At 40.2% G+C, this 15,566-nt stretch overlaps 1 protein-coding gene and 1 non-coding gene across 2 annotated transcripts in view; both read right to left on the bottom strand.

Annotated features, from left to right (window-relative positions):
• Positions 1-15,566, bottom strand: part of LOC139453864 (focadhesin-like) — a 347,871-nt gene that overhangs the window by 32,190 nt on the left and 300,115 nt on the right. The gene's annotated exons all lie outside the window — the stretch shown is intronic.
• On the bottom strand, positions 13,634-13,737 carry LOC139480104 (U6 spliceosomal RNA). Its single transcript, XR_011654399.1, has one exon. It is a non-coding gene; the product is annotated as a U6 spliceosomal RNA (small nuclear RNA).

Below are 15,566 nucleotides of genomic sequence, written 5' to 3' on the forward strand. Positions count from 1 at the left end.
TGTGAATCTGTGATTCAAACCCACAAGCGGTGTCTGTGACAAAGCAGCATATTGTTTGTCTGTTGTTTCATGCCCCAGTTAACAACATTCCAGCTGTATCACCTTAAATTATGGTACTGTGCGGGTAATAAAAACATAATCAACCAAGTCAACAAGCATGTCCCTTGATCAAATATATTTCCCTATGACATATGACTAAGTGGGTTGGGTTTAATTTAAGTAACGTCATGGTGTCAGGCTAATGTGGGAGGAAAGCCCAAAGTGATGCAGATCTCAGATGTTTACCATTTTATTGAAACCCATGAACATGGGTATGGTGCTGACAAACTTTGAAACATAATCTGGGCGAGCCAGGATTCGAACCAAAAATCATAGGTTTGTTGCATGTCCAAGGGACGCCACTTGCGACGCCTTAGACGTCTGAACCATCCGTGCCCCCTCATGACAAGCATTAGAGAGCAGGGCCCCTGTTCTAACAAGGATCCAAATTAGGTACAATGAGTAGGTGATAAAAATAGAAGATTTCCATGATAACAACCAGCATCTATTTGATATCTACAAATTCATTACCGGTAATATGAAACTTATTTCCCGTGGAACATGGTCATCCATATTGACTCGGTTACACACAGTATACACTTAACTTCTAATGGTCACAATTAGGGCTTCTGGCATCAAAGTTTGTTGTTGTTTGTTGTTTTACACCACCCTCGGCAATATTCAAGCTATATGACAGCAGTCCGTAAATAATTGAGTCCAGTGATCGACATCACAAGCACCTAGCTACATAATTGGGACACGATGACATGCATCAACCAAGTCAGCAAGCCTTGGCACCCAATCCTGTTAGTCGCCTCTTACGACAAGCATAGTCGCCATTTACAGCAAGCCTGGGTTGCTAAAGACCTATTTTGACCCGGATCTTCATGGTTTCTGGTGTCAAAAAGTAACCACTCATTTCAGCCCTGTTACCAAATATCAGGCAATATGAGGTGTTCTCAACCTAAATATCACTCCAAATTACCACTTCCAGTTTAAGGACTATAAATGACATCCTCTTGCCAACACAGACCTATGCATACAATCTACATGAACTGTATGCCAAACTAATTATTCTGATAATCTACTGGAATGAGTGAGTGAGATAGGTTTTACGCTGCTTTTAGCAATATTCTAGTAATGTCATGGCGGGTAAACCGGAAATAGGCACCATAACAATAATGTGTGCATCAAGCTTGTGATCTACACATGCTGTACACAGTGGAAATACTGTTTATATTACACAAGTCTGGAACAGTATCTCACATGACGTCTTCTTCAGAACACATTTGAAGTTTGTAAATGTAAAAATATGTTTTTTATCAAAAACAAAACAATATCAAACAAAATTTACAGAATACATAACTCTCACATTCACATTTCAATCCTATATGAAAATAATAAAATATCTTTTCCATTTCATTTTTATTTGTTGAGGAGGCAAAGAAAATTGATTCCAATGCAGCCCCATGTAATATCTTGACCATTAATCTGATCTGATGGGACATGAACTTGGGAAAAAAACACACTGGAAAAGCATTTCATCTTCTTTAACGAGGAATGTTCTCAAGCAATGTGTGGTCTGTGTTGGAGGGATCTCAATTGCTGCATGTAGAGCAAGTTTCTCCCACACACACCTGCTGACGACACTGGTCTGAAGACAGAGTTAGAGGCTATTGGCTCTCTAATCTCAGAATACTCTCCAGAAATACTCAGAAAATGTCAAAACTATTGACAGTCTGGATGGGAATTTTGAAAGGTTTCCTCAATAGACTTCAATGTGTTAATCTTACTTTTGCACAAATAACAATCTGTTGATGATATTTCAAGCCAATATCTCATTTTGCTTTATACATATAAATGAAGTTATTGATTGAACCACTACCCAAAGACCTTTTATATATTCTTCTATTATCAAACAGAAAACTTAATATAAATATTTTATAATAATATGTAAGAACTGTTTTAGACTTCAGTCATATAACATAAATAATAATCTCTGGGCCTGGCAAATGTGAGAAAGACAAGCCAACACAATGCTCAAGGAGGCGTCCAACACAAGGAAGAATGGCAACACAATGACCAAGGAGGAGGCCAACATGAGGTAGAAGGGTGACACAATGACCAAGGAGGAGGCCAACACAAGGAAGAAGGGTGACACAATGACCAAGGAGGAGGCCAACATGAGGTAGAAGGGTGACACAATGACCAAGGAGGAGGCCAACACAAGGAAGAAGGGTGACACAAAGACCAAGGAGGAGGCCAACATGAGGTAGAAGGGTGACACAATGACCAAGGAGGAGGCCAACATGAGGTAGAAGGGTGACACAAAGACCAAGGAGGAGGCCAACACAAGGAAGAAGGGTGACACAAAGACCAAGGAGGAGGCCAACATGAGGTAGAAGGGTGACACAAAGACCAAGGAGGAGGCTAACATGAGGTAGAAGGGTGACACAAAGACCAAGGAGGAGGCTAACACAAGGAAGAAGGGCAACTCAAAGACCAAGGAGGCGTCCAACACAAGGAAGAAGGGTGACACAAAGACCAAGGAGGAGGCCAACACAAGGAAGAAGGGCAACACAAAGGCCAAGGAGGAGGCCAACATGAGGTAGAAGGGTGACACAAAGACCAAGGAGGAGGCTAACACGAGGAAGAAGGGTGACACAATGACCAAGGGGAGGCCAACATGAGGTAGAAGGGTGACACAAAGACCAAGGAGGAGGCTAACACGAGGAAGAAGGGTGAAACAATGACCAAGGGGAGGCCAACATGAGGTAGAAGGGTGACACAAAGACCAAGGAGGAGGCCAACACAAGGAAGAAGGGTGACACAATGACCAAGGAGGAGGCCAACATGAGGTAGAAGGGTGACACAAAGACCAAGGAGGAGGCTAACACGAGGAAGAAGGGTGACAAAATGACCAAGGAGGAGGCCAACATGAGGTAGAAGGGTGACACAAAGACCAAGGAGGAGGCTAACACGAGGAAGAAGGGTGACACAATGACCAAGGGGAGGCCAACATGAGGTAGAAGGGTGACACAAAGACCAAGGAGGAGGCTAACACGAGGAAGAAGGGTGAAACAATGACCAAGGGGAGGCCAACATGAGGTAGAAGGGCAACACAATGACCAAGGAGGAGGCCAACGCAAGGAAGAAGGGTGACACAAAGACCAAGGAGGAGGCCAACACAAGGAAGAAGGGTGACACAATGACCAAGGGGAGGCCAACACAAGGAAGAAGGGTGACACAAAGACCAAGGAGGAGGCCAACACAAGGAAGAAGGGTGACACAATGACCAAGTGGAGGCCAACACAAGGAAGAAGGGTGACACAATGACCAAGGGGAGGCCAACATGAGGTAGAAGGGCAACACAATGACCAAGGAGGAGGCCAACACAAGGAAGAAGGGTGACACAAAGACCAAGGAGGAGGCCAACACAAGGAAGAAGGGTGACACAATGACCAAGGGGAGGCCAACACAAGGAAGAAGGGTGACACAAAGACCAAGGAGGAGGCCAACATGAGGAAGAAGGGCAACACAAAGACCAAGGAGGAGGCCAACACAAGGAAGAAGGGTGACACAAAGACCAAGGAGGAGGCCAACACAAGGAAGAAGGGTGACACAATGACCAAGGGGAGGCCAATACATTGAAGAAGGGTGACACAAAGACCAAGGAGGAGGCCAACACAAGGAAGAAGGGTGACACAATGACCAAGGAGGAGGCTAACACAAGGAAGAAGGGCAACACAAAGACCATGGAGGAGGCCAACATGAGGTAGAAGGGTGACACAAAGACCAAGGAGGAGGCTAACACAAGGAAGAAGGGCAACACAAAGACCAAGGAGGAGGCCAACATGAGGTAGAAGGGTGACACAAAGACCAAGGAGGAGGCTAACACAAGGAAGAAGGGCAACTCAAAGACCAAGGAGGCGTCCAACACAAGGAAGAAGGGTGACACAAAGACCAAGGAGGAGGCCAACACAAGGAAGAAGGGCAACACAAAGGCCAAGGAGGAGGCCAACATGAGGTAGAAGGGTGACACAAAGACCAAGGAGGAGGCTAACACGAGGAAGAAGGGTGACACAATGACCAAGGGGAGGCCAACATGAGGTAGAAGGGTGACACAAAGACCAAGGAGGAGGCTAACACGAGGAAGAAGGGTGAAACAATGACCAAGGGGAGGCCAACATGAGGTAGAAGGGTGACACAAAGACCAAGGAGGAGGCCAACACAAGGAAGAAGGGTGACACAATGACCAAGGAGGAGGCCAACATGAGGTAGAAGGGTGACACAAAGACCAAGGAGGAGGCTAACACGAGGAAGAAGGGTGACAAAATGACCAAGGAGGAGGCCAACATGAGGTAGAAGGGTGACACAAAGACCAAGGAGGAGGCTAACACGAGGAAGAAGGGTGACACAATGACCAAGGGGAGGCCAACATGAGGTAGAAGGGTGACACAAAGACCAAGGAGGAGGCTAACACGAGGAAGAAGGGTGAAACAATGACCAAGGGGAGGCCAACATGAGGTAGAAGGGCAACACAATGACCAAGGAGGAGGCCAACGCAAGGAAGAAGGGTGACACAAAGACCAAGGAGGAGGCCAACACAAGGAAGAAGGGTGACACAATGACCAAGGGGAGGCCAACACAAGGAAGAAGGGTGACACAAAGACCAAGGAGGAGGCCAACACAAGGAAGAAGGGTGACACAATGACCAAGTGGAGGCCAACACAAGGAAGAAGGGTGACACAATGACCAAGGGGAGGCCAACATGAGGTAGAAGGGCAACACAATGACCAAGGAGGAGGCCAACACAAGGAAGAAGGGTGACACAAAGACCAAGGAGGAGGCCAACACAAGGAAGAAGGGTGACACAATGACCAAGGGGAGGCCAACACAAGGAAGAAGGGTGACACAAAGACCAAGGAGGAGGCCAACATGAGGAAGAAGGGCAACACAAAGACCAAGGAGGAGGCCAACACAAGGAAGAAGGGTGACACAAAGACCAAGGAGGAGGCCAACACAAGGAAGAAGGGTGACACAATGACCAAGGGGAGGCCAATACATTGAAGAAGGGTGACACAAAGACCAAGGAGGAGGCCAACACAAGGAAGAAGGGTGACACAATGACCAAGGAGGAGGCTAACACAAGGAAGAAGGGCAACACAAAGACCATGGAGGAGGCCAACATGAGGTAGAAGGGTGACACAAAGACCAAGGAGGAGGCTAACACAAGGAAGAAGGGCAACACAAAGACCAAGGAGGAGGCCAACATGAGGTAGAAGGGTGACACAAAGACCAAGGAGGAGGCTAACACAAGGAAGAAGGGCAACACAAAGACCAAGGAGGAGGCCAACATGAGGTAGAAGGGTGACACAAAGACCAAGGGGAGGCCAACACATTGAAGAAGGGTGACACAATGACCAAGGGGAGGCCAACACATTGAAGAAGGGTGACACAATGACCAAGGGGAGGCCAATACATTGAAGAAGGGTGACACAAAGACCAAGGAGGAGGCCAACACAAGGAAGAAGGGTGACACAATGACCAAGGGGAGGCCAACACATTAAAGAAGGGTGACACAATGACCAAGGGGAGGCCAACACATTGAAGAAGGGTGACACAATGACCAAGGAGGAGGCCAACACGAGGAAGAAGGGCAACACAATGACCAAGGGGAGGCCAACACAAGGAAGAAGGCAACACAATGACCAAGGGGAGGCCAACACGAGGAAGAAGGGTGACACAATTACAGGTACAAATGTGGTCGTCCTCTGCAAAGAAGTTGAAGGTGAACATAGAAGAAGCAATCATTGAACTCTGATAACACAAAGCTCTATTTGCCAGCTTACTGATTGTGTCAAAATTCAAGACCTTAATTTAATCTTGAGGAGGCAATTGGCAAGTTTGAATTCTCTGTAGCACTCTCTGGGGCAGACAGGAGATTTTCAGGAAAAGGAAAACAGTCATGCTGGAGGGTATCACAGGATTTGAATGATGAAACATTCAGTGCATTTGCACAACTTTGTACCATAGTTTGGCCCTCTGATCACTCTGGCTGTTCTTGAGAAGTATGTTTGTAAACTGAATGTTCCACAAGCACACTTTGATTGTGTTTCAAAAGCACACTGGTGGTTGTTCACAAAAAAACAAGCACTGGCAGAAAGTCTTCCTCCAACCTCAGCGGCATTGAAACCAGCCACATTTCCAAGAATATATATGGCATAATGCTATTTTTGCCAACATTGAACTTCCTTTCCCACAAACGTATGGCTGGACTCTAGCTGAGGACGGTTTCAAACAAGTCACGACAACACTTCCTCCAGCTCCTACAGTGGTCATTCATCTGGTGAAGAAGAACAGATGCACTGATACAAGATGTTCAACCAGAACAGCCTCCCCTCCACCAAAATGTGTGCATGTTCATTGGCTGACTGTGAAAATGACCTACCAAATCCAATATAAGCAGGAATGCATGCTTATATCAACACATTCTAGAAGCCAAGACAGTTTGACTTAGTAAGACCACCTGGCAACCACCTTGTGTTTTATCATGAGCATCTGGATCACAAACTCTATGTTTAATATGAAAACCTCTTCTACAGATTTAAATGGGGTAAGAAGCATATTTCCTAGTCAAATTACACTAATCTTATTCAAAATATAAAGTCTGTGCTAACTGCTGATGTAAAGTTTTGGTTATCATTGTGACTGTGTCAGTCATCTTGGACTTTTAGAGCTAAACATAGCTTTTGCTTTAAATTTAAAACTGAAAGCAGCCTGAAAAAGGATCCAGTGACTTACAGTGTATGAGAAATACTTTCCTTAGCCAAATAAACATCAAAACCATTGTTTTGTTTTGCATTCATGTAATTTTTCTGTTACCTGTACATCTTGGTAGCCATCTTGGACTTGGGGCTAAATATAGCTTTTGCATCAAAATTCACACTTGAACCAATTTTTTATTGTTTTCCTTTAAGTAATATACACGACAGAATATATGATTTGCTTTCACCAAAAAAACTTTCACAGAATCCCTTAAGCTACTTAATCCCCAAAGCTGCTCCAAAAACTATCAAAAGGCACCACCTCTCCACTAGACCCATCTGTGAACTAAGTTTGGTGGAGAAATATTGTAAAGTTTCAATATCTGCTCCAGAAATTAGCACTACTACTATTTCCAGCCTAAGTCAAAGTTGTTGCTTTTTGTTGAAAATCCCAAACTTTCAAAGGGCACCAGTTCATCAAGTTAGGTGAAGAAATATTACATGGTTTTCAAGATCTGAGCTGGAAATGACATCTTGTACGGATGGACTGACCATTTCCCTTTTAATACCCCAAGCAAAATGCAGGGGATAACACTGTACATGAGAAATTTTTAATGTTTTAATTCTTAACATTCTTGCCACAAGGATTAGGTATGGGAATATAAAAACATCCTTAGTATTCATTCATTATTAATTGATTGTTTGCCAAAGTATCTCACAATGAATGTACAGAAAGTTCAAGGAATCAAAGTCAAACAAAGAACTGCAGAAGAAGAAAAAGACCATGTATGTGAACTTCCAATGCCCAAAATTCAAAATCGAAGTTAAGTCACACTATATGTAGTTTCCATTTATGAATTAACTTCCTTTATCAAAGGCTGTGCCAAAATTGTTTTTTAAAAAGCTGTCATTTTGTTAAAGTGGATAAACTGTGAAGGTTATATCAATATAAGATAATCAAATGGGAAAAATATATGTTGGCCTAACTACTTGGTAAATTTCCAATTTCAAACTCTCACATATTATGGCATAAAACTTTGATTTTGATATGGGTCATATGGTATTCACCATTGCATTTGAACCTCTTTATAAAATTGAGGTGCCAAAAAGATTCATACACATAAATTGTTTATTTTGGTCCTACAATTTCCCATGTGACATTTGAAGACAAAAGACAGATAGGCCATGATAACAGCTAACAAAGCGTTACGTCCAGGAGAGATAGAAATCCATTTTGGCTTCCATTTGTCCCTTCTAAGAATTATACAATTTGCTCTGCCATATGTTCCTACAGCCCCCAAACCCAGATTGAAACTTAACAGACTAGAGTAACAGGTTTCACAGTCTATAATCATCCCAGGGTTTTGTGAATGGCCCTTCGTTTCTGATAACACTAATCAAATATCAGATACCCCACCTGAACTACCGAGGAGTCGGATCAGACTGAGGCATCCTTCTAATAGCCAAGTCATCCTTGGGACATGTGGTCCAAGGGGAAGATGGCAATATCGTCAGTGTCACGTTACGGGAATACAACCGACCAATCACATCCTCCAGTCACAACACGGAATCCTCGCTCCTTTAGACTTGTGTCTTGAGCTTAAGAGGTCCAGTGTTTCCCTGCCCATTCACAACTTTCGTCTGGAGCTTTGAGGCTTTCTATTTCTCTTGGAGGTCAAAAATCATCAAAAACTCTCCCAAACTAGTTTGTAATGTTCCTCCATCAATCAGTTCCAATGATCGGCATTACTGCGTGAAACATTAGTTAAGTGCAGTCAATCATTAATCATTTTAAGAAAGAGGTCTAACTGAGACAAATTGCCTGTCCCAAACATGAATATCTTGTGTGGCACATCCTGCCCCTCATGCAGTATTCAGCATGAAAACAAATCAGAACATTTGCAGGTACGAAAGAATTCTAGTTTTTAATAGATCAATACATTAACAAAATATTTACATATTTTGTTTTGACACATGAAAGATGCGGCATAATTGCATTGTGAAGTGATAAATAATTTCTGGGCAATCCTCCATTTATCATTGTTAGCATATTCCTGCCAAGATAATGTTCATTTGGGTAAAATAAATCATAAATATAACATAATTTTTCATAAAGATCATCACAAGTGTGATAATCACATCTTTTTATTTCTTCTACAGAAGTAACACGTCCGATAATAAAGTCTTTATATTTCACCTGCAGAAGTAACAAGTCTCCTAATAAAGTCTTTATATTTCACCTGCAGAAGTAACAAGTCTCCTAATAAAGTCTTCATATTTCACCTGCAGAAGTAACAGGTTTCATAATAAAGTCTTCATATTCCCTTACAGAAGTAACAAGTCTCGTAATAAAGTCTATATATTCCCCTAAAGAAGTAACACTGGTAATAAAGTCTAAATTTCCTCTACAGAAGTAACACCATCTGATAATAAAGTCTTTAAATTTCACCTGCAGAAGCAACAAGTCTCATGATAAAGTCTTCATATTCCCCTACAGAAGTAACAAGTCTAATAATAAAGTCTATAATTTCCCCAACAGAAGTAACATGTCTGACACATCTCACAATATTTGTAGTTCTTATATTTCACCTGCAGAAGTAATAAGTCTGACAATCAAGTCCTTATATTTCACCTACACAAGTAATAAGTCTGATAATAAAGTCTATATTTCCCCTACAGAAGTGGCAAGTCTGATTTTAAGGTCTTTACATTTCACCTACATTTCTGATAATAAAAGCTTTATATCACCTGTAGATACATAACATGTCTGATCATCAAGTTGTTAGGTGAGCTATGCAGAAGAAACCAGTCTGACAATCAAACCAAATGAACTCGCCAGGTAACATTCTGGCAAAAACCAAATTAACTGGCAAAGGACTTAACAAAAAGCAGGAACATATATCAACATGAAAGATAGCTCTCAAAGTGCCTTAAAGACTGTTTCTGCTAAACAACAGAGCTGAATCCTAGGCAGAACCCATACTCAAGTCCATCAATAAAGAATTAAATGCAATCTGCCGCATTTCTCTGGGATTCTCCACTGTAAGCGAGATTAGGCGAAGCCAAAGATCCTTTTTTCAGTAGAAAGACATTTGTCTTGAATAAACTCTTTTTCTATTTAATTGATACTTCAAGCGAGACAAGTTAATGAAATTCAAACTTCTAAAACAAGATCGATTTTCACACCAAGCAGGCTTTAAAAGAGGAAAATACTTTGGAAGTGTCAGTGTTATTTTCCCAGCTCTCAACCAATCAGTTGTAAAGATCAAGAATTTTGTCATGTACGGTACAAAACACTTGCCATTTTCCAATCAAGAATTTGTATATTGATTTATCCAGGATTTTTTTCCAACAAATGATCAAAAGGGTATGAAGACTATCGGGTGAAGTCTTACAACGATCAATGCCTTTTTGCAAACGTGATCTGTCGATGGCAAAAATTGACGAAAGTAGTTTATTATACATCGCTCCATCTTTCATGAAGCCTGAATCAACAGACAAGCCCATATACCCTACATCACACATCAGCCTTGGCCATAAAATAAAAACAAACAATTGTTTCTTTTTTGGGACTGAAATTAAAAACTTTAGAGAAATTTGCAGACATAATCACATGAAATTTACATATTTCATCCTATGTTTTTCTCGTTAGGAACAGTTCCTGACAACCAGCACCATTATGTAAATACACAGTATGCAACTAGTGCCCTTATGCAACCAAGATCCAACAGCCAAATGCTTTCACCGATAATAAGATTTCACGTTATTTGTTCAATTCTCTGGTGAAATGCAGTAACATGGATAACAGATTAAGAATACCGATTCAAGTACACAATTTTCAAGGGATAAAACATCCACTCTAAAAAACAAAATGTTTTCAAGGGATATTATGTCGACCGTATACTACACCATGTTTTCAAGGGATGTTATGTCGACTGTATACTACACCATGTTTTCAAGGGATGTTATGTCGACCGTATACTACACAATGTTTTCAAGGGATATTATGTCGACTGTATACTACACCATGTTTTCAAGGGATGTTATGTCGACTGTATACTACACCATGTTTTCAAGGGATGTTATGTCGACCGTATACTACACCATGTTTTCAAGGGATATTATGTCGACTGTATACTACACCATGTTTTCAAGGGATGTTATGTCGACTGTATACTACACCATGTTTTCAAGGGATGTTATGTCGACCGTATACTACACAATGTTTTCAAGGGATATTATGTCGACTGTATACTACACCATGTTTTCAAGGGATGTTATGTCGACTGTATACTACACCATGTTTTCAAGGGATGTTATGTCGACTGTATACTACACCATGTTTTCAAGGGATGTTATGTCGACTGTATACTACACAATGTTTTCAAGGGATGTTATGTCGACTGTATACTACACCATGTTTTCAAGGAATATTATGTCGACCGTATACTACACAATGTTTTCAAGGGATGTTATGTCGACTGTATACTACACCATGTTTTCAAGGGATGTTATGTCGACTGTATACTACACCATGTTTTCAAGGGATGTTATGTCGACTGTATACTACACCATGTTTTCAAGGGATGTTATGTCGACTGTATACTACACAATGTTTTCAAGGGATGTTATGTCGACTGTATACTACACCATGTTTTCAAGGAATATTATGTCGACCGTATACTACACAATGTTTTCAAGGGATATTATGTCGACTGTATACTACACAATGTTTTCAAGGGATATTATGTTGACTGTATACTACACAATGTTTTCAAGGGATATTATGTCGACTGTATACTACACAATATTTTCAAGGGATATTATGTTGACTATACTACACAATGTTTCCAAGGGATATTATGTCGACCGTATACTACACAATGTTTTCAAGGGATATTATGTTGACTATACTACACCATGTTTTCAAGGGATATTATGTTGACTATACTACACCATGTTTTCAAGGGATATTATGTTGACTATACTACACCATGTTTTCAAGGGATATTATGTTGACTGTATACTACACCATGTTTTCAAGGGATATTATGTCGACTGTATACTACACAATATTTTCAAGGGATATTATGTTGACTATACTACACAATGTTTCCAAGGGATATTATGTCGACCGTATACTACAAAATGTTTTCAAGGGATATTATGTCGACCGTATACTACACCATGTTTTCAAGGGATATTATGTTGACTATATACTACACAATGTTTTCAAGGGATGTTATGTTGACTGTATACTTCACCATGTTTTCAAGGGATATTATGTCGACCGTATACTACACAATGTTTTCAAGGGATATTATGTTGACTATACAACACCATGTTTTCAAGGGATATTATGTTGACTATACTACACAATGTTTCCAAGGGATATTATGTCGACCGTATACTACACAATGTTTTCAAGGGATATTATGTTGACTATACTACACCATGTTTTCAAGGGATATTATGTTGACCATACTACACCATGTTTTCAAGGGATATTATGTTGACTATACTACACCATGTTTTCAAGGGATATTATGTTGACTGTATACTACACCATGTTTTCAAGGGATATTATGTCGACTGTATACTACACAATATTTTCAAGGGATATTATGTTGACTATACTACACAATGTTTCCAAGGGATATTATGTCGACCGTATACTACAAAATGTTTTCAAGGGATATTATGTCGACCGTATACTACACCATGTTTTCAAGGGATATTATGTTGACTATATACTACACAATGTTTTCAAGGGATGTTATGTTGACTGTATACTTCACCATGTTTTCAAGGGATATTATGTCGACCGTATACTACACAATGTTTTCAAGGGATATTATGTTGACTATACAACACCATGTTTTCAAGGGATATTATGTTGACTGTATACTTCACCATGTTTTCAAGGGATATTATGTCGACCATATACTACACCATGTTTTCAAGGGATATTATGTTGACTATACAACACCATGTTTTCAAGGGATATTATGTTGACTATACTACACCATGTTATCAAGGGATATTATGTTGACTGATTACTACACAATGTTTTCAAGGGATATTATGTCGACGTTATACTACACAATGTTTTCAAGGGATATTATGTTGACTATACTACACCATGTTTTCAAGGGATATTATGTTGACTGTATACTACACCATGTTTTCAAGAGATGTTATGTTGACTATACTACACAATGTTTCCAAGGGATATTATGTTGACCGTTTACTTCACAATGTTTTCAAGGGATATTATGTCGACTATATACTACACAATGTTTTCAAGGGATGTTATGTCGACTATACTACACAATGTTTCCAAGGGATATTATGTTGACTGTATACTACACAATGTTTTCAAGGGATATGTCCACTCCATATACACATTCATACACATTTCCCGTTCTTTTCTGTCATCTCTTTTACACTAATACTGTTTGTTTCTCAAATTTAAGTTGGGTCAAGCATCTGTGATTAAGTATACACTAATGTATTAAGATCTGGAAAGTTGGTGTGTTGAGTTTACTGTAGGCCAACTACGACTGTGAATGGAGGGCAGGTTTGTTGCTCAATACATAAAGTACCTGCCTCGGCCATATTTTGGTTTCAGTCTTTTAGACTGCAATTCACCTTATTTACGCGCAACTTTCAATGTTTTGAATACCATATCTGCATTAATGATGTTAAGATCAGTCCAATTCTGCAAAGTTGTACCTGCCCATGGTATGATACGGAGAGGCTGCTGGGGAACACTTCCAACCAAGAATCATGACAGTTGACAATCTCATTGACAATATACAGAAATGAAAAATGTGGAACACCTCATGAATCTGCGCGTCATCCTTGCACAGGGGCCATGCGACTCTTCTCTGTATCGTTCCAATTTTAGTACAGTAAACTACCGTGGTAACGGACTAAAAGGGGCCACTAATTATAGTTCGTTATAACTGTAGTTCATTATAAGCACATTTACATCATATATATACAGCATATGGACAGTACCAAAAAGCAGTTGGTCATATCCGTCTCTTCGTAATAAGAGTGTTTGTCATAAACGTAGTTTGCTGTATATGTACTGCATGGACACAAGTGATTTTTTAAAGATTCATTAGTGTTTAACATCGTCAGCAGTCCACCAGCTATTTTATAACAGCTTGTACACCAGTGGTTGAAAACCAGATTCTTTGGGCCAGTGTTTTCCTAAGTAGGTTTGTGCTTGTGCAAACATCTGACAATACAGCTGGTTAGCTGAATTCAACATTAAATATGTTTACCTACCAAAACTATTTCCTTTCCCAGAACATTTTGGCAGAAGAATTTGTATTGCTTATATATACACTGCCCAACTAGGATGGCCATGCTTTACAAAGTTTAAAAGATTCTAATGCAATCTTGCACCTTTTAATGGTGTCCCCAGACATGTGATGTCAATGTTAAAAAATGGCATAAAACTACACACGCTCTCTCACTTAAGTGCACCACCTAACAAAGTAGGCACACTGGCACTGACAGAGTGCTATAAAACACACGCTACTCATCCCGAGTTTAAAAACAGTCCACATTTGTCTCCATGAAAGTCCATTACTAGAACGCTCCACCAACACAAATAGACCCTAGTACCAACTGAAGGTGAAACAAGACATGTTTACATGCTCAGAGAGAGCAGTTGCATCCTGGTGGTGCATGAGCACAGCGAACCATTCATACTGGACAACTCCTTGAGGAAGAGAACCAACTCCTCTCTTACTTCATCACACAACACCAACAGGGAAACAGATGTACACATCATGAATGTTAACTTGATCTAATAGTTCCTACGTGGCCCTCGGAGATGATGTCATACTGCTGTTAAATCAGTGGGTAATACACTTGAGTAATTTGTTGCCTCTTTTTCCTCGGAACCAGTGTACATCAAGTTAGAAGAAGGAAGTGCTTTCCTAACGTCTTCAGGCCTCTCAAATGCTGGGAATGGTATCATTAGAAATTCAGAAATGTTTCATTTATAGAGTGTATGTTTTTATATTCCTTTCAGCAACATTCCTGTAATATCATGTTTGGGGACATCAAGAACATGCTCACACACATTGAACAGATGACAGTAACATTGGAGAACTGGCAAATGCTCTAACCTTGAGGCTACTGCACTCTTCTGATTCTTTTCAGGAGGGAGTTTGTAACGAGTTGATCATGAGTAAAAAGCATTTGAAGTTTGTAAAGTTGTCAAAAATGTGTCTGATCAAGGTCATTATTTGGATACTGAACATGGTACATTGTGAACGAGAGAGTTAGGGACAGACCATTTGATATTCTGGGATTTTGTATCGGGATTAGATATTTTTTTCAGCCCCAGCTACTAAACCAGATATGTTAGTATTTCGAACTATGAGCCTGACTATTTTTTTAAGAGAAACATCTTGCAACAATGTCATTTCTGTGGCAGGCAATTTCTTTTTTATTCAACAATCTGAGGTATAATTATTTTATTCAAACTTTTCCAGGGACAATTTATTTTTTTGCAATAAAATCCCAGGCTCCCACAACCCTCCCAGAATTTCAAATTGTCGGTCCCTTAGAGGTTTAGGGTAAACGCTTCTTTCAAATGCATGTTAAGTAGGTCTTTTCTACATATTTGTTCCGTAAATCGCTGACTCTAATCAGATTAAATTTGGGAACTTTTTGTCTTCCCAGCAGGTCTAATCCAAAAAAGAATAATCTGTTCTGGAAAAAAACTGGACAAAC

This window comes from Haliotis cracherodii, unplaced genomic scaffold (genome assembly GCF_022045235.1).
Source record: "Haliotis cracherodii isolate W230 unplaced genomic scaffold, xgHalCrac1.p SCAF_1, whole genome shotgun sequence".
Taxonomy (NCBI): Eukaryota; Metazoa; Mollusca; class Gastropoda; order Lepetellida; family Haliotidae; genus Haliotis; species Haliotis cracherodii.